Below are 19,705 nucleotides of genomic sequence, written 5' to 3' on the forward strand. Positions count from 1 at the left end.
AAGTTAAATGACTACAGACCTTTTTGCTTCAAACTGAGCCAAATCATCATCCAAGGATGACCAGAAATCAGAGAACTGAACCCAGGGCAGAGAGATGCAGAGGACGTCACATCTTCAGATTATCTTGTTCTCCTCTCAATCAGGCTGCCAATCTATGGAGTTCTCCTAGTGTTTATATCCATCGATTCACTAGGGATCTCTTAATTATCTTCTAAAAATCCAGCCCGTTGTAGGTGCAGAAGAAACACTAGTGAACACAACTGACCACATATGTGCCTTTATGTGCTCTATACTACTTTATTTTTCGATCAGTGTAAAAAAGGAAGTTTTGTTTCTTTGATTACGCAGTGCAGGAAGGAAGGAGCATAGGTGAGCATGGATAAACCTGGAGAAAGGGCTGCAGAGTACCAGAGAAGGAAGCCTTGGGGAAGGTGAAGATGTGGGAGCCAGAGGTCATGTTGTAAAAGGACGCAGCTCCAGCCTCACAGTCCAGAACAACCCCCATCACCAGGGGTCACTCAGGTAGCTTAAGGACAGTGTGGGGCAAGGTCGTTGCTACATAGCTATCCTCTGTGCACAGCCTAATGGCCCAGAACCCACTATCGGGATCCTGTATCATGCCAAAACTTCTCTGCACCTTTTCCATACAGACTCCCACATCCCAAGTTGTTCCTTGTCCAACATCCACTTCAAAGTAGTGTCTTCCTGAGTTGAAGCTCTCATGGCCCAGGACACAGGGGAGCTTGGTAAATTTCCTGGAAGAAACTTTAATTTTCTGCTGGCTGCATCCACAGCACGCCTGTCTCCGGTCCTCAGACACAGTTACGCCAGGATGAGCTGTATCTGGATCCAGAGTCACACTGGCTGTAATATAAAGAAAATACATACATTGCATGATGGTAATAACACAATGAATTTTTAGTAAAACCAGCCTGTGTTGAACCCAATTCTTGTCCTTAAGTTGCTATGTAAGTCTACAGTACAAATCAGCACATCTAGTGCAGTGATTTATGGGGAGACTCCCCGTTAATCCAGTGCAGTGATTTATGGGGAGAGCTGATGTTTGCCTGTCACTTAGTCAAATTCCCAGGACTTCTGAGGAAGCCAATAGGGGATAATAACATGTCCAAAAGCAATCTTTGCTTTCCAGAGATACCAAGGACTAGAAGTGACCAGGCGGTTTCTGTTTCTCCAAAATCCCATATCTTTCTGTATGTCCCCAGAAATCCTAAAAGAGTAGAGTGAAATTTGGCTTTTCCATTCTCAATTTCATAACAACAAATGCATGCAAGAAGAAATCTGCAGAAGGATGGGATAACAATCATAACTACAGATGCGCTGGACACTCGAGCACCTAACTTCATTAAACTAGCACAACTAAACATAAAAGATCGGACGAGCATCAACACAGTCATGGTGCAGGATTTTGATGCGCCACTGTCACAGACAGACAGATCAATTGGGCCAAAAGAACTGTACAAAGAAATATCAGAGTTGTACCACACCTTCAAACAAATGATCTTAATGGAGAGCTATGGTTTCACTTGGATTCAGCAACAGAATGCACAGTGTTCCCTGTAGCAAAGAGAACTTTCTGAAGCATAGAGCAAATGTGAGCCCATGAATCAGACTTCAATCCATCCAACGATCCCATGTGCATTAGCAGATTAGACTGCAATGCAACTGGAAACGGATGGCCAAAGAAACCTCTGCCATTCTGTAAAGGTGTGAACAATACCCTTGACTAATCCATGCTCACAGAACAAATGAGTGAAGAATTTAGGCAGTCCCTACAATCAACTACAATGCCACTATAGCATACCAGAACCTATTGGACACAATGAAAGTGATCACAACAGAGAAGTTTATAGCTCTGAAGACCCACATCAGAAAAACTTAATGCATCCAAAGAAATAACCTAATGATATACCTCAACATTTGAAAAATATGAGTGTTTTGTGTTTTAGCCTCAATTTTCTTTCTTCTCTGATTTTATAATATCATTCTTTAGGCTTGGTTTTGGATTTCTTTTTTTTTCCAGTGTAAAAGTGAATTCTCAGTGATGACTGGGGTCTTAGAAAATAAAAGTCATAAGCTTCAAAGAAAATATGTCTAACCTAAATTTGAAAGGAATCAATAAAAAAAGAAAGAAAAAGAAAAATGACAGTCACATACCAGGATAAGATATTGACTATAGTAATCTCCCAGAAGCTAGTAAAGGAAGAAGCAATAAAATGAGTAAACTACAGTAGAGTTAAATAACAGGAGGCTGAAGAGCCAAGAGACATACCAGCTTTCTCAAGTATGATGAGAACACAATAGAAGAAATGAAACCAAAAAAATCATCATAGTAGAAAAACTGAAGGCACGTACATATTTAGGGACCACTTCAAATCCAATATATAGAAAAACATTACAGGTTGTAGATGAGGAAAGAGGACCAAGAGGTACAACATCACTTTCCCTGAGGCCTGGGGACATTGTAACATGGATCCCAAACATCAGCCCTTTCAAAATGCTGCTCTATAGCTCCCATGGTGTCCCTGCAAGGATTATGGGACAGTCCTGTCACCAAAAGCATCAATGTTTCTGTAGTAAAATATATATTTAAAGCACATATCATCGTCTGGGCATGTAGGAGCATGCTTGTAATCCCAGCACTCAAGAGGACAAAGAAGAAGGATTTCTGGGAGTGCAGGACTAACCTGGGATACACAGCGAGGCCAAGGGCAGCCTCAGCTGCAGAGTAAGGCCCTGTCTGAAAAAGATGAAAAAAGAAAACAAGGGCTTCAAAGTCCCTCACTTCAGTGCAGCTCTGATGAGTCCCCTGAGTGACAGACTCAAGGGGCCAATCCTTGGACACAGTGCATTGGTCTTCACATCCTTGTAAAATTCCTTCCCTTCAAAAGTGGACAGGCCAGTGCATTGCTTCTGACCAGTAGAACAGGGCAAAGATGGTGTATGAAACTCCTGTGATGACAATTCGTTATTCAAACACCATCTTGTTAGTGCATTTGTTATGGAGACTCCTCCTGAGCTCATGCAGAAGAAGAACTTGGTTTTGTGCATGTCCAGGAAAAGGAGCGACTGGAGCCTGGTCAGGTTTGACCACAGCCATCAGGTAGCTGGCGCCTCACTTACTGTATCCCCAGGTAAATGAATCCTGCCAGCAAGTGAGAGAGTGAGGGAGGGGCCCTTCTCTAGTGAGTGTCCAGGTGAGAACACAGCCTGGCCACACCTTAGAGCTCCCCCAGAGACCCTAAGCTAACACCTCACTACAGCTCACAGAGCTGTACTCAGATTCCTGACTCACAAGACTGGGAGATAATATATCTATCTACATTGCTTCAGATAATTTGTGAGGGGCAATAGATAACTCATGCAGCCTTCAAATCATTTTGGATTGAGTCAAATTTTCCAGCCAAATTCAACACGGTAGCAGTTTCCATTATCAACATTTTTGAAATTTGGTATCTAAGTGTAAGAATAATTTTGAGATCTAGGGAGCAGTAGCTAACAGATAAAGCAATAGTAATTGTAGGCTCTGAGTCAAGAAACCCTAGTATCTGTCATGCTTCTAATGTGCACCTCTGCTCCCTGAGTCAGGCATCTAGTGTTAAAGATTTCCCACCATGCTTCCCACCTTTCTTGCACTTCTGTCAGAATGTGAAGTGTTCACAAGAAGCCTCAGAGGAACATCTACCACCACATCTGGGGCTTTTCACCTGCCAACAAGTGCTAGAAGCTCCCATGAGAGAGTGGAGGGCATCTGCAGCACAACTCCATGGACAGGAAACTGAAAATAGACTCATTTCTCAGACATGGAATCTGAGTGTTGGGAGTGACCTGGCACAACAGGGTCACCAGGGAAGGCAGCAGGACCTGGAAGATCCTACAGGAGCACAGGATGCAGTGCACGTTCATCCTCTGAGCACACAGGATGGCAGAGTTGGTCAGCTCTGTTATAAATATCCATAGACCTTGCTCCAGGTGCCCAGGGTGATGGAGACTGTGCTGACTACCCTTGGTCCCTGCTGTCATAGCACTCGGGAGACCTGCATCTCTCTCACACCTTGATGGCATCTTAATATTGCCTTCACATCCAAGGAAAGCTCAGCAACATCACGTGCAATCTGAACTCCAAGGAAAGGGCCTCGGGAGTTTCCAGCTTCAAAGCACAAACCCGGGAAGAAGCAGAGGCAGAGCCTCCTCAGTGCTCCTCTCCATTCATCTCTGCCCACCAGGAGCCTCCCTTCCCCTATCCACATGGGACTCACCTGCTCAAGGTGCCTTCCATATCCTGTAAGGAACAGAACATGAACCTGTTAGTGTCAGGATTCCACAGTCTGTGGCATGGAATATGCTTCCATGTGAACACAGCTCCCCAGGAAGGAAAAAGGGGCCTAGCCTGAGAGTGCTGCAGTCAGGAGCAAGGATCCCACCTGGTGTCTACCCACACAGATGGTGGCTGTGATCCCTCTTAGGAACTCTGTAAGGTAAAAAGATCTTCCAAAGTGTCATTGGCATGTGGCTTCTGCACGCTGGCCTGACATTCGCTGAGCATCACTTCGGCAAGACTCGATCTTTAGGACTTGATGTTTTGTAGATTGAGCCAGAGTTAGAGTTGACTTATCACCCACTAATTAACAGTGATTGGACATGCAGCTCCAGAGACTGGGCTACCAAAGTGGTAGCCTCAGTTACCACAGGGTGGTGGAGGACACATATCACCTTCTGAACTGAGAGTGTGACTTCACTCCCAGTAGTAGAAGTCAGAATGAACAGCTGCTGCATTCATCCTAGTGAGATGCATCCTTCACACAGCTGGAACAAGCCTCACAGTCGCTGTCGGTGCAAGGGCTGCACCAGCAATTCAAGGAACAGGTTGCTACTCCGTTGGCCTTCCCCAGTCAGTGCCCAATACTAGCATGAATATTTCACCCAGACGTTCTCACGCAGAGACTTGCAGGAAGGACATGGGAAAAATAAAGACCCACTCTGTATTCACCTACCCAGCAAACTCATTTTTCATTTATGGCTGTGTAACCTTTTTTTTATGAATTTAGGACAGGGCCTACAGGATGTACAGGGTCTCACTCCATAGATCAGACTCAGAGTGATGCTCCTGTCTTCAGCCTCCCATGTGCTGGGTTTATAGGTGCATGCCACCATGCCCAGTCTCAATGGTCATCTCAGCACACCCTGCGGTGGGTCTGCACAGCATGCTGAGGATTGAAGTCTGGGCACTGCACTCTACCTAAGCAGGCACTTTAGTCTGCTGAGCTACCTGGCTGGCCCTCAGTTCATTGCTGTAGATTGAACTCCAGACCTTGACCATAGTAGGAGTGTTATACTACTGGCCCGTATCCTAGCAACATTTTTAAAAGTTAGTTTCAGATTCACTAAGTTGGCATCCTATATGCAGTACTCTAGCCTGATCCTCCTTGATAACTGAGATTCCAGGACTGGAACCCCATTCTATGGAAAGTGTGATTTATAGGGGAGCCCAGAGACCAGTGAGGCCACCCTGATGGTGCTCAGGGATAGACTTGGGAGATACTACCTAAATCCCTGCACAAGTGCCCATGTGAGAAAGGAAGCAGGCTATGCTGTTCATGTGTTGCCTTCTCCTCAACTCCTCAGAATCCTCCTGTCCTTCCCCAAGGCCACAGCCTCACCTGCAGCAGCCTCTGGGCTGAGCTCCTGCACTTTGCCTCCAGCCCTAAGATGTGACACTTGAGCTGGTTGCTCTTCTCCTACACGTTGGCCTCATATTCCCGCAGTCTCCTCAGCACCTGCTCTTCTTCATTCTCCAGTCTCCAGACCCAGAACTTCTCCTCCTCATGTAGAAAAGTGTGAAGTTTCTCAAAGTCCATCTTCCCCTTTCTTTTCTGAATAGCTATCTCTTTCTAGAATGAGAAAACTAAGGTTAATAAGGGGAAACAAATGGGGAGTATTTGCTGACTGAATGGATGAACAAGATGACAGCTGTAGAGAGAGTGGAATCTTTCTCACGCTTAAAAGAAACGGAAATCTGCCCCATCCTTGAGGGATAAACCCTGAAGATGTCCTGCTGAGGAAAATGAGCCTGAAAGAAGAGAACCATCGTGGCCATCTCACACCTATGAAGCATCTAAATAGTAACATTCATAGAGACAGAAAAAAAAAATAGTGCTTACCAGGATCTTACATGGCAAGAAGAATGAGAGTTCAGGTTTAATGGGCACAGAATTGCATTTTGTAAGAAGAAAGAACTTGTGGAGATGAGTAGAGTGATGGTTCTGCAACAATGGGAAAGGAGCTTAGTCCCTGAACCACACACTTAAAATAGTAAAAGTGACAAAGATTCCGGAAGAGGCCAATGGCTCAGCAACCTGTAGACCTGGACAGCCAGCGAAAGCATTCCAGAGGTGCTTCCACACAGCAATGCGTCTCTGATGCTGTGGAGCCCGGAAGGCCTCAGCCTCCTGGTGCTGGGGCGCACACTGTCCTAGCAGCTGTTGTGCTCCTGAGCCTCACAGTGGCTCCCTCATGGGCTGCCCTGGGAAAGCTGTTCCTCAGTGCTTTAAGGGGCAATTTCTACACCTGTAGGGCTGAAATCCAGAACTTGCCCTTGGTGAATGTAATAAGGGGATTAGTTCAAGGGCTGTGCACCAGAACATACAGGTGACAGCCAAATCCAACAAAGCTGTTTGCAGGTAAACAGACACTACAATGCTTCTTCTCCTGGGTAAGTAATCAGGAATCCTTGTTAATATGAGTTAGGAGGTTAAAAGTTTAATGGTGGAATCTCATGCATATATAGTAGTGCAAAATCAACTATTCTGCTAGGGGTTTGTGCTTTACCCTAGTTATTCTGTGTGCCTACACACTAAAATAGAAAACAGTTTGGAATCAGTGATGTCAGATTCTTACCTGCCACTTAGCTATCTGTGTTCATATCAATGTTTTCTGATTCATGCATGCTGTGTGCAGATCCTTCAACCTTGCCACAGCCTTCTGGAGCTTTTCCTGAGGGGAAAATTGGATGAAGAATGTCTATTGAAATTGGTTTGTCATTATAAACCTAAGAGAAAGCCCAGTACTCTAGGAAGTCTTAAAACGCAATAACTGGTCCCTTTCTTGAGTTGTTAAACCTTTTAAAGAACATTGGACATTGCATGGGTGGTGACATGGATCTGCTTAGTACCTCCACCTGGGATAGCTAGAGCATTTTAACATGACTTGTGCATTGTAGAACCAGAGTATGTGGAGGGTTGTTGCTTGGTGAAGGTTGTATATAGCTTGGAGCAGTGAGCCTGAGATGACCAGCACTAAAACCATGTCTAATCATGTCTGAGATGTCCACCAGTACAGGGTCACACTATGCTGTAGGATCTACACTCACAGCTGGCTCTCAGGTCTTGGGAATTGCCTCTTTACTTCATCTCAACCTGTCATGTCTCTGCAAGTGACCCATGATCTGGTCAAAGAAAGGCAGAAGCCCTATGCATGTCCCTTGGCAGTGGGAGTGTGTCAGTCCCTCTACCTGGAAACAGTGCACTGGTTAAGATTATATGTCCTTCAGGCATCACTGCTGGAATGTCCCACTCCCTTCCCTCCTGCCTCTGTCACCACCCAAGCCCAGGACTCCAAGCAGTAACCTTGCTGCTCTGTGTCTCTACCAGACACTATGATTCCCGCAGGTGATGTGTCCTCTTCCACTTCTTCCCAGATCCTCTGCAGAGCCTTGAACACTGTAATTTCTCTAATTATGTACAGTGGATAGGAGACAACACCTGTGTTTGCATGAAGATGACCCAGAGCAGGATAGAGTCCATGGTGACGCACTCAGGATGGGGATGGAATGGGCTCAATAGAACAGTTTAGAATGGATCCAACAAAGATCCCTCACAAGTCCATTTTCAGAACACCATGCAATTAAACCTTGTTTCGTGGTCTTAATCTTAGTTTCAGAATCAAAACTCTCAGACCTTGGCAGTAGCACAGGACAGGTCCCTGCTGAGGGCTTGGCCACACACTCACCTTGTAGCCCTGGCACGCGTCCTCCACCGGCACTGTGGTGTGCCCTTGATGCTCTGGAGCCTGCTCACAGCGCTGGCAGATGAGCTGCTTGTCATCTTCACAGAAGAGCCGAAGTGGCTCCCCGTGTTCCTCACATTCTGACTCACTCTGTGTCTCTGCCATCTTCCTTAAGATCATGATGATTCTTTCTAGAGGCTTATTGTGCCTCCAGCTGTTTACATTATTTGGCAACAGACACTGAGGACACACGACCTTCTTCAGCAGTGCTTCCTTCCTACAGAAGGCCTGCAAACACGAGTTGCAGTAGCTGTGCCCACAGTCCAGGCTCACTGGGATGTCCAACGAGTTTGAGCACAGGAAGCAGGTGGCGATCTCCTGAATCTCCTTCAGGGAAGCTCCTGAGGCCATGGCTCTTCTTCAGAAGCTTCATAGAGGACCTAGAGGTGAAGATGAATCAGTCAGAAGTTCCACACTGTTCGAAACAATTAGGCCCTGAGTCTACATGAAACGATCTGGATGCCACTGCAATATATGATGCAGTTTTCACTCTATAAACACAAATTCTTTTTAATTTAGAAAATGTATAAGTCACTAGCTGTGTGGTCAGTTCAATGGAAACAGTTCTTTGTCGATATTTATTTTTAGTTTTTTTTTTTTGTTTTTAAAATTTTATTTATTTATTTATGTGGGGGGGCAGCTCAGCCCACCAGGGGGCGGGGCTGGCTGGCATGTGGTGCTGGGGGATTGAGCCATGGTCCCTGTGCTTTGCTAAGCTTGTTCTAAGTAGGTGCTTTAGACCACTGAGCCATCTCACCAGCCCTGTGTCGACATTTAAATTCAACTTAATATATATATTCACTAAGATAGAAAATCTAACTTTTGAAAATCCAGTTGAAATATTACCAAGGCAATCAGAAGACTGAGTTTCTTTCGTCTGTTTTACCTCTCACAACCTAAGGTTAAAAACTGAAAAGAGCCCTGGAAGGCACAGAGGCCTGGTTATTCCTGGGGAGAAAGCACTGGGAAACCAGGAAGCTTTACTGTGAGAGCTGTCAACAGGTTCTCTGCCGTTTCCTGACAAAGACGCCAGGGCCCTGCTGCCAGCGAACACTCTCTGCACTCCCACCAACTCCCACAGACACCCAGCCATGCTCCCTGCTCTGCCCACAAGACTGGAACCTGCAGCTCTCAGAAATACACTCCCCTATCTGAGGCTAGTTCCTTCCAAGGCTGCCACTTCTGGGAACTGGGTAGGGCAGTTACCTCAGAGGGAGAAAAGGAAACTACTGAAGGAGGCAGGCTGGGCTGCAGGCTCCTGACCAATGAGGAGAGGAGGCTGTGAGCAGTACTTATCCTAGAAGAAGGAGGACAAGGGGCAAACATTCCCTTAGAGGAGCACCTTTTAGGGGTGAGCTAGCCTGTAGTGGATTTGAGCCCTAGGTTGTGCTGAATGCCTGATGCCTCCCTAGATGCCTGGTAGCCTGTGATGTGGCTCCTGTCCTCCATTCTTTCAGCTGCCCCCAATGAGTTTTAGACTCTGAGGAGTTTCTGAAACTAGCATAGGACATAGAAATAGAAAGGGAAACCACTGACACAGCTAGATTGTGCAGTGCAGCCGCCTGTTTGATGGTTCTTCATGCGAAATGAGGCTCTCTGAAGCCTCATTCTTCTGTTGAAGCCTAATTTTGTTTCTTTTGTTCTAAGACAAATCAGGATGAGAAGAGAGTGAAAACTGTGGGAACTCTTTGCTAATATCTGGCACAATGACATTTTTACATTTATCTGTCAGAGTGCAGATGCAAAGATCCTACATGCTTCTGTAGAAAATCAAACCAAGGTGTCCACCTTGAGAAAACTGAGTATCTGTCCTGCTTCCTGATGAGACTTACTTCACATGGCAAATGGCAAGGAGCCCATCACCTTTGCTCTTGTGGTGTAGGACGAGCAGTTCCTCTCCAGGATCACAGCTTTCCACCAGAACCCTCTGAGGCACAGTGGCCAACACTAAGGCTGGGCTCTTTTCTTCCCTACTCATCCTAATGGCATGGACAAGTCATGAAACATGTTCCAGGGAGTTTTCAAGACAATGGTCTTATACTGTAGTACATTATGGACACCAGTGTTAAGTGACACCCTGAGTTCTTCCAGGATAAAAGCGAGGAAGCTTCACTTGAGCTCGTTTGAGCTGGTAAAATCAGTGACAGTAACACATTGAGCAAGACAGTGACATTGAAGTGTGTACTCATTTTCTCTGAGGTACTAGGACACTAGGGTCTGTGGCAGGGATTGTTTAAAGTAATGACAATGTCTTGCCACACCATTGGCAAAGCAAGAGGACAAGTACTCCAACATGGCAGAGCAGATCTAGTGGCGCTCAGAAACATGTGGAGAGATTTTATTGTAATCCAGAGAATGACAGGAGAAGAATGAAGTATGGAGGACAAGAATTTGGGGCAGATTCGAATGCCATCAATGTACATAAAGCAATTACATGGCATCAACTGGGAAGTCTTGTCTACACTGCCTACCTGCAATGTCAGCTCTGCATACCATACAGTTCGGGTAACCTCTTGTGGAGAACAAATTGGATGGAGCAGGCCTGTGCCTGTCCCTTGACTGACTGTGGAAACCAGCTCTTGGGGTATGAAAGAGCTCCACTTCAGGATGTGGAACACCCGCTATCTGTTTCAGAACACATTCTTAAGAAGAGAATTAAGAAGTTGATTTCTCTTCCTCTGTTACTTCATTGCTTCCATGTTTGATACACTTAGTAAGGTCCCCATTCAGGCTCTGCCACCTTGAAAGCCACTTTCATGTCACAAATCACCTACACCGATGGTGTCAGCTCAGCCAAGCTATGTACTAAATCTTTGTTTGCATGCATCCATCCAGATGTATTCAACTGCCTGTTTCCAAGAGGATAAAAGTTACCCTATATTTTTCAGTTTTTTTCATAAATCTGTGCCTGAGTTTAAATACAGAATTTTACTAATATTGTGAGTCCACAACTATACTGTTTAGGAGAAATATAATGGGAGAAAAGAATATATGAACAGGAAAATGTTCTGTGACTGCATAATAAATAAGACTCATGTATTTCATGGAACAACCCAGAATGTGGCAGATGCAGCTAGCCATACAGCTTTGACCCTTCCAGCCTGGGAACAGCTTGCTACAACATTGGAACAACCAGCTATTTTGCAACTGAAGAAAGCAGCTCTCATGAGCTCTAAGAAGTCCTCCAAAGCCATCTCATTTGAGCTCTTCTCCTAAGGGCCATCTGGCAGGTGCACAGTAGGCAGTCTTTTCTTGGGAAGAGGCCTCCTGGCAATTTGGTGGCATAATCAGTGAGCTCTGTGACTCTTGATAATTTCTTTGACCCTCTGTTTTAGTGATTTTAAGAATGATCAGAGTTTTCCTTATTTTGTTATTTCGTATGAAGACATCTCTATCACTGTTTCCAACTGAAAAACCATGGTACTGCTATTTTTTGAGTAGAAACCAAGCCAGGATGTGTAGCAGGTTCTGAATGAGGGAGGTGACTGGGTGGGAGTCAGCTTTGGACAGTGCTAGGCCACTTTTCAGACCCATTTTTGAAAAGCCTAGAAAGTGTAACTTTTTTTTTTTTTAATGGAAATCAAGTTTTAAAGCACCACTGATTCTTTATTTCCTTAGTGTTGTTAGTTCACTCATACTGGGAAAAACTAAAGTTTACTTCTCACCATGCTGCTCCTCAAAATTACTTGCTGATTGAAATTATTCTTAAACTTGCAAACCCCACCCGGATGGCTGCCCTTCTAGATGCAGCTGGCTTCCTGCGTGACATTCGTCTTTCTTCTACTTAGTGACTAGAAATGCACACTTGGATATTGTGCATTTCTATGGTGCTAGAGCACTATTTAGTTCAGGGAGCTAGCAGCTGAACCTATCTCACTTAAAGAAAAAAAAAATTGTGGGTTTACTGAAGTGGAAGTGATTGTTCACAAAATACCTTACCACAATGCTGTTTAGATACCAAGGCTCTTAATGTGTTTGCTGTGTTTCATTGACCCTAACTTCTCATGATCTGCTAGTTTGGTCACAGCACCATGGTACAATACTTGTGTCTTAGTTGATCTGGTAGTTTAAACACCTACATTGCTTCCATGTGAATATTTATTTTTATCCCAGTTGATTGATTTGTTTACTTCCATAGACAAGAAACATGGAACTATGAGAGTGGTTCTTTCACTCTGTTATAACTTGAACCCAATCAGTATAAGTTAAGATACTTCACTGCTGATTATTTAATGTTTGTGTGACTTATAATTTTTCCCCCAAAATCAAGTGAAAACACTACACATACTTATTTTAATAGAAATAAACAAATTAAAATTTATGGTATTTCTTTATAAAAGCAGTATATATGAATAAATATACTAGCTCCTGACTAAGAAGTTAATCACTATGTGTATAAACTTAAAATTTTAACAAAGAGGAAATAAGCAGCAAACACAAGGGACACAATAATAACCTAGGAAGCACCCAGGGACCAAGCACAGGCTGTGGAGGAGCAGGAGGTCTGGGAAAGCCAGCTCACAACTGTCATGTGACATCTTTCGCTTCTGTCCTCAACCCTCATGAACTTCACAAGCCTCCTGACCGTTTAGATCATTCTAGCTGACTTGTGGTTTCCTCGCTGCTCTGATGGGGCAGAAAGGGGAAGCCGCACTGGGGATCCTGGGCATCACACTTCCTCCTGGGCCAGCCTTCTGGCCCCAGTGTCCTCTGTGGGTCTATTATGCCTCCTCCATTCCCCTATACAGTAGTAAGTAATTTTCAACACCAGGTCTGTCTCTCTCCCAGGACAAGAACAGTCACTAGGGGCTTGCTCTAGTGCAAGGACCCTGTGGTCCTGGCCCTGTGGCTCACCCTGCACACTGTGATCCTGGCCCGTGGCTCACCCTTCACACTGTGAAGAGCATCAAGGTTAGGGATAAAGTTCTGAGAACTTTAGTTCCAGCTTCTCCCTCACAAACAAAAAGACAATTACCATCAAGATTGAATTATTGGGCTGGTGAGATGGCTCAGTGGTCTAAAGCACCTACTTAGAACAAAGCACAGGGACCACGGTTCAATCCCCCAGCACCACATGCCAGCCAGCCCCGCCCCCTGGTGGGCTGAGCTGGCCACACACAGACACTAAACAAACAAACAAATAAATAAATAAATAAATATTAAAAAAAAGATTGACTTATTTGTGAAGGGAAACCAACAGATCATCAGATTGAAATAACACTGAAATTTCAACAGCCTACGGTGTAACAGGTATTTCTTGTAAATGCACAGGAAATGCTGGGTTAAGGAAAAAGCTGTAGAGGGCAGTAGAGACATGGAATGAAGGGGACAAAGCTGGACTCCAGGAGCTCTCTAGCGCCCTCTCTGAGTCCATAGCCTAGCTGAGCAGCTGCTGACTTGTGAATTGACCACCGTCAATGATGGAGCAATAGACTGCAGAGGGACTTGGAGTTCAGGGGCCACAGGCCTTCCTGTCAGATACCTCAGGATAGAGACAAGAGTGTTCAACAAGTCCCCTCCCCACTTCACACAAGAGACTCTTCTCAGTCCTCTCCCTTTCTGGGAGTCACAGAGCCTTCTGCAATATTGCCACAACTAATTCATTGTGTCCTGGCTGGGCTTGTGGGAACAGAGTTCACATTGCAGTGAAGTGCTGAGGAAACCAGCATGCAGACCCTGCGCAGGAACAAACCATCAGTTCCCAGCAACATGATATCTTCTTCACCAACTTCACTTTGATTTTTGTTCATGGAATTGCAAATTCTGATCCAATACCTCCGCATCTGTCCTAGCACAACATTAACACAAGGAAACTTGCAAATTCAAAACAAACAAACAATCAATAACCAACCATCCAGTACCAAAAAACAATACCAGTTGAAGGAAACAAGACAGAACTTGTATTCTAAAAGTCTGTCCTGCCTCACTCCTGCTTCCTGTTAGGTGAAGGGCAAGTTTGTTCAGGCAGCAAGAACCCAGGTTCAGAAAGAAAAAGTGACCAGAGGAGCCTCAGTTCTGCATCCCCAAGGGACACCTATGATGGCAGCAGCAGTCATCTCTCGTAGAGGAAGGCATCAGTGTCTTTAGTGAGAATCTGAATTCAGTGAACAGAGATCTTAAGTGTGACCCTATCATTAAAGTCTCTTAAAAATATCCACTCCTGAGTTCTCTCTTTGGGATGACTCAGTGCCACCTCATCCTTCCCCATCTTCCTTGGACTTCAAGTTTCCTCCTCAGCCAGGTCTTCTGCTCGCTCCTGTGCCTGGCTCATGCCAACTCCTCCAAATGCCAGTATTTTCTTGCATTGCAGTTGTCTCTAAATATTTTACTTATTTTCATAAGCCACCTTCCCCTATTAGAATTCAACTTCCATAATGACAGATATTTTCACTAATATTTTTCCCTTCTAATTGCAGTGATATACAGTTTTGGGCTTAGTGGTTTTTATTAAATTGAAAAGTATCTGATTGAATCTAAATGCACATTTTAGGGAGGACATTCACACCTGTGTCTAATGTGTGTGAATTAGTATGAGAGTTGTGTGGCTGTGCACTGCTGTGTTCTGAGTTGTACCTCCATTATATGTACGTGTGTGCTGGGGTAGAAGGCACATGACCTTGGCCAGTGCTATCAGTAAATACAGGCATGGTGCTCATCAGTTTTCCGGAGAGCTGCTTCCCACTGTCACATGGGAGAAAGTCAAGGACTGCACTGGGCAAGGCTGAAACTGAAAGCAAGAGAAGACTTTGACCTCTGAGAAAGAAAGCCAAGAGATTTGATACTATTGAAGTCTCAAAGCTATTGTGAGGACAAACTTTCCAGGTGATCATAGGTAAGATAGTGAGTTCCATTCAGAGGAGCAGGAAAGACATAAAGATACAGGAGGGAGATTCTGGTAAGACCCTGACTTAACTATTCAAAATAGTGACCATGCAAACCACACTCTTCAGGGACGTTTTAACATTCCTTGCAAATAGTTTTTCATGCTTGTTACGCAAGAATGAAACATCATTCTGCAAAGTTGTATGATATGAGCAAGGGCTTCTCTGAAGTCTGCTCAGGGAGTGAACTGAAATTTACAGTAGGTAATTTTCTTGGGGAAGTCCAGAAATAGGCAGCAATAATGCAGCTGAAGATATTTGACTGTTGTTGAACAATAGCTACATACCACACCTCTGTGTGTGTGTGTGTATAAAATATATAATATATATAATATATATATTATATATATACGTATATTTTAGTGGTACCGGGGATCGAACTCAGGACCTTGCACTTTCCAGGCAAGCATTTATTCCACTGAGCTGTCTCCCCAGCTGTGCTGACATTCAGAATGGTTCAAGTTTTGCTCTCACATAAACACTGGAGGATAGTTTAAGGAGTGGGAGGAAAGTGAACCACAGGCTTCAACTGCTATTTGAGCAGAAAACAGAAAGGATCAGTACCCTGGAAAATGGATCAGGAGAAATTCTCCAATGGGAGGAGCAAGAAATAGAATGACGAAAAAGGAAAACAGGTTCAGGGTTCAGTGGGATATGACTGGCACATACCACCTTATGCATACTGGGACGCCTGGATTAAGAGGCAGCAGAGGAGAAGACTGTCAGATACAGAGGCTCAAAGCTGTCCAAGTCTGATGAATAACACTGATCTGTACATTGAAGGAACTGTGTGAATTTCAGGTAGGATAAATTCATAAACTCACCATTCTGGATGGTCACAAGAGAGAAGCAAACAAGCTTAAAGGCAGAAACAAGCAAATCTTTGATAACATTAATAGATGTACTCTTGTCAGTAAGCTTGGATTTCAGAAAGATATCTTTTTCAACAGAAAAAGATATTTTACCAGTACTTCTGCATCCAATTGAACAAACTTTCAAATATCAGGAGAGGTTAGATATTGCCTGTTGAAAATTGGTCCAGACCTACACTTTTGCTTCCCAAAAATATGGCAAAAAGAATACCAGCTGACATGAAAGGGCACTAGACAGAAAATGTAATACCAGAAAAGAGGGCTGCCCAGGTAAATTTCAGTGACAACATAAATGTATTTTTAAAAATTATTTTTACAGCTCTCTGGTTTTCACAAGAAAGATAAAGTCGATTATATTGATGAATGTATAATGATCATTCGCATAACAAAGCCACACAAGAAGAGAGCTTGAATGGAAATATATTACAGCTAAATTGGTATTAAGGGCTGGCCAGATAGCTCAGCTGACTAAAGCACCTGCTTGGGCAGAGCGCAGTGGCCAGAGTTTGATCCCTAGTGTGCTGTACTGGCCCTGCCCCTGCAGGGTGCTGAGACTTGACAACTGAAACTAGGTGTGGTGACATGCCTGTAATCCCAGGGCTTGGGATGCTGAAAAAAGGAAGATCACTACGAGCCCAATCTGTGTAATGAGACCCTGTATACCCGGTACTTAATACATTTTTTAAAAAAGAAAGAAATGTATAAAATAAGTTGATATCAGTCTAAACCACATAGCCATGAAATTTATTATAACCCACAAAGAAACCACTAACAAAATACCCCCAAACTAGTTTTAAAAAGTGAGCCAAGCATTAAACTGGTAAGCAAGAAAATATGTATTTACCACAAAAGAAAGCAGTAATTGAGAAAACTAAGAATCAAAATGCTTTAGCTATTTAGCGAAGTGGCAAATGTAAATCTAGCTTCATCAGCAATATATGAAAAGAAAATGTATTGAAGGCAAGATATTGATAAAGCAAGTAAAATAAAATCATGTAACTATATACTATCTATAAGAGACACACATTAAATTCCAAAACACTAGTAGGACGACTTAGAAAGAACACATACTATACAAAGCAAAACTGGATTAATAAAAGAAAATATTGAAACTACTAAAAGAAAGACTGTTTGTAAAAATAAACCTGTAGGTTCATCAAGGAAAATTAACATTGTAAATACACATGTACCTTTAAAAAGAACCTTAACATTCATAAAGCAAAAATGATAGAATAGAAGAAATAGAAAATATACTTTTAGGCTTCAAAAACCTAAAATACACCAAACAAATAGAAGAATGACCAATAGTGAAATAGATGTATCAGTACTGAAAACTATGAATCTAACAGCTATCAAACACTTTGCCCAATAACAGCAAAAATCACATTATTCTCAAATGCACTTGGAACGTTCTACAGAGTAGATCATTTGTGAAGCTGTGAAGGTCACAGTAATGTTCAAGGATAGATACCACACACTGCATGCTCTCCAACCAGAGCATAGTGAAGACAGAAACCACTGACAGAAATAACCCTGGAAAACTCACAAATACATGCTAATTCAACTACATAACTGAAAGAATCACGAAAATATCTAAGGCCAGCATTAGAAAATACTTTGAGATGAATGAAAATGAAAGCACAAGATGCAAACCGTGATGGGGCACAGTGACATCCAGGGTAAGAAGGAAATTCATATCTGAATACTTCTGCATCAACACAGAAAAATATTCTCAAATAAGGAACTTATCTTCTACTAAGCAAACTAGAATAAAGCAAGCTAAACTAAACCCAAAGTGAGTAGAATGAAGAGAACATTCTTCAGTGCAATCAATAACAAATAAATGTTTTACAGAACGAGTGTAAAAGTCAAACTTTTTCATGGATATGATGAGACAAGCAGGAAAACAGCAAAAAACACTCTTAATAAAGTAATGTAATCATGAAATTTGTCAGACAAAAACCCCCTTCCAAAGTGAAGGAGAAGTGAAGGATGACACAGAGAAAAGAAGGTTCAAGCCATGCAGGCAAATGTGAAGGCTTTATGTCTTGTTTTCTAAGATGTAAGTTTTCTATTTTACTTCAAGCCAACCGTAGTCATTGATGTGTTGCACATTTTTTTAACTAGCTCAGCCTTTGGCTCATATGCTGAGGGCTTGATCCTTAGCATATGAGCCCACAGAGGAGACAGCAAACAGACCAGGAGGAAGGTGGTGAGGAAGGAACAGAATGGAAAGTTTCCCAGACAATCTGATTTCAGGACGTCAGATGCACTGGTTGAGCCATTTCTGGATGTTCCACTTCTTGGGGTTTTCCCAGAAGATTATTTCTGAAATTATTTTTCCAAATTACTATACAGAAAGCCTCTGTGCTAGATTTTATCATTTCCTCCCTTCACCTGTCTGAGGAATATCAGCCCAAAGCTTAATAATCAAAAAGTAAAGAGCTGTGGCCATCTATTCATAAAGCTTCCATGAGAGCACGCCTCTACCCCATTACTTAGCTCAAAGAAAACCATTACAATAAAATGACTCATGAAGAAGCCCAGGTATTTAATGGCAGCTAATCACAACAGAGTTGGCTCTAAAATGTAACACTTATAAATGTTATGTTAAACATGATCCATAATCACACTTCATCAAGATTGTCTAATAAACCTATAGTATCATATTTATATATCTCTAAATATGTGTAACATAGACTTGAAGAATGTGTGTGAGTTGGTGCAAGTCTCTCCCTGTTTGTTTAGGTTTTCCATTGTGGAAGTGAGATAACAGTCTAAGAATGTATGTTTATAATATTAAACAGTCAAACATATGTGGATAGACAATTGTATTAGTTTCTCTTCTCTTGTTCCTGGAACAAGTATCTGACGCTCAAGGTTAGGGAAAGAAAGGTTTATTTAGCTCACAGTTACTGGAAGTTTTGTAGTTTAAAACAGCCTGAATTACATAGCAAGACCTCGAGATACTGCTGTCCCTCGCTACAGAATCTGGAAGAGAAGCTGGGTGTCACTCCAGAGCTGCAGGATGTGAGTGTTCAGCTGAAACCTGTCATCTGAGTCTCTTTTAATGTGTCAGGAGCAGGCTGGATGCTAGCAGGTAGTTGAATGTGTAAGAGGATCCAAGGTGGTACTGGGGTCCAGATCTGCTGGTCTGGGGTAAGTCACACACACTGGTGTCAACTGTTGTTCTCATCTCTAAAAAGGAATCTTTACTTTTCTGGAGAAATGAGCACCAGAAAAGGGATGGGCTTAACCACAATCCTTCCTATAGTAAGTGATGGGAAACAAGCAAGTATTATTATTCTTCCCTTAACTTACTGTAACTAAGTATCTCATTTTATCTCCATTCCATCATTGATTTGGTTCTTATAGAGTGATCTTCTTTATTTTCTGTAATTGAATGTTTATTTTGGCTACCAAAATAAGGTCTTAAAGATGTAGCATATCTTCTAAACAGAAATCTCCAGGCTCTGCCAGTGTTAGAAAGCATTCCTCTTTCTTTTGTCTTCCTTTTCTTTCTTCTTTTTTTTTCTTGGTGGCTCAATTCCCTCTGGGCACAGTGCTGGCACAGTATGTGGTCCCAGGGATTGAACCCTGGGCCTGCCTAAGCTTGCCTAAGCAGGTGCATTAGACCACTGAGCTATCTCACAGGCTCCACTTCCCTCGTTCCTGGAAGACTACATTTGGAAAAAGACAGGACAATGGGACAGTGTCTTTCAGTTCAAATTCTTAAGCTTGAAGAGTAAAAGGACATTATATAGGGTCTCAGCAATTGTAATTCAGAAGACATGAGTTAAGATATTCCTGAATTAGCACATGCACTGTCTATGTGTCTAAGAAAAGAGAATTGAAACAGAATCCAATGTC

General features: G+C 43.0%; 1 protein-coding gene and 1 pseudogene across 1 annotated transcript in view; both read right to left on the bottom strand.

Annotated features, from left to right (window-relative positions):
* LOC101571662 (E3 ubiquitin-protein ligase TRIM38-like) overlaps positions 1 to 19,705 on the bottom strand; it is a 32,219-nt gene continuing 12,514 nt past the window's right edge. Inside the window, exons 8-9 of the transcript XR_002817827.1 lie at positions 1,823 to 1,828; positions 1 to 75 (exon numbers count right to left, since the gene is read on the bottom strand). The gene's annotated coding sequence lies outside the window, so the exon portion shown is untranslated. The remainder of the gene's footprint in view (positions 76 to 1,822; positions 1,829 to 19,705) is intronic.
* On the bottom strand, positions 341 to 8,433 carry LOC101571268 (annotated as a pseudogene).

The sequence above is a fragment of the Octodon degus genome, unplaced genomic scaffold (genome assembly GCF_000260255.1).
Source record: "Octodon degus isolate 3935 unplaced genomic scaffold, OctDeg1.0 scaffold00119, whole genome shotgun sequence".
In the NCBI taxonomy this organism is placed as follows: Eukaryota; Metazoa; Chordata; class Mammalia; order Rodentia; family Octodontidae; genus Octodon; species Octodon degus.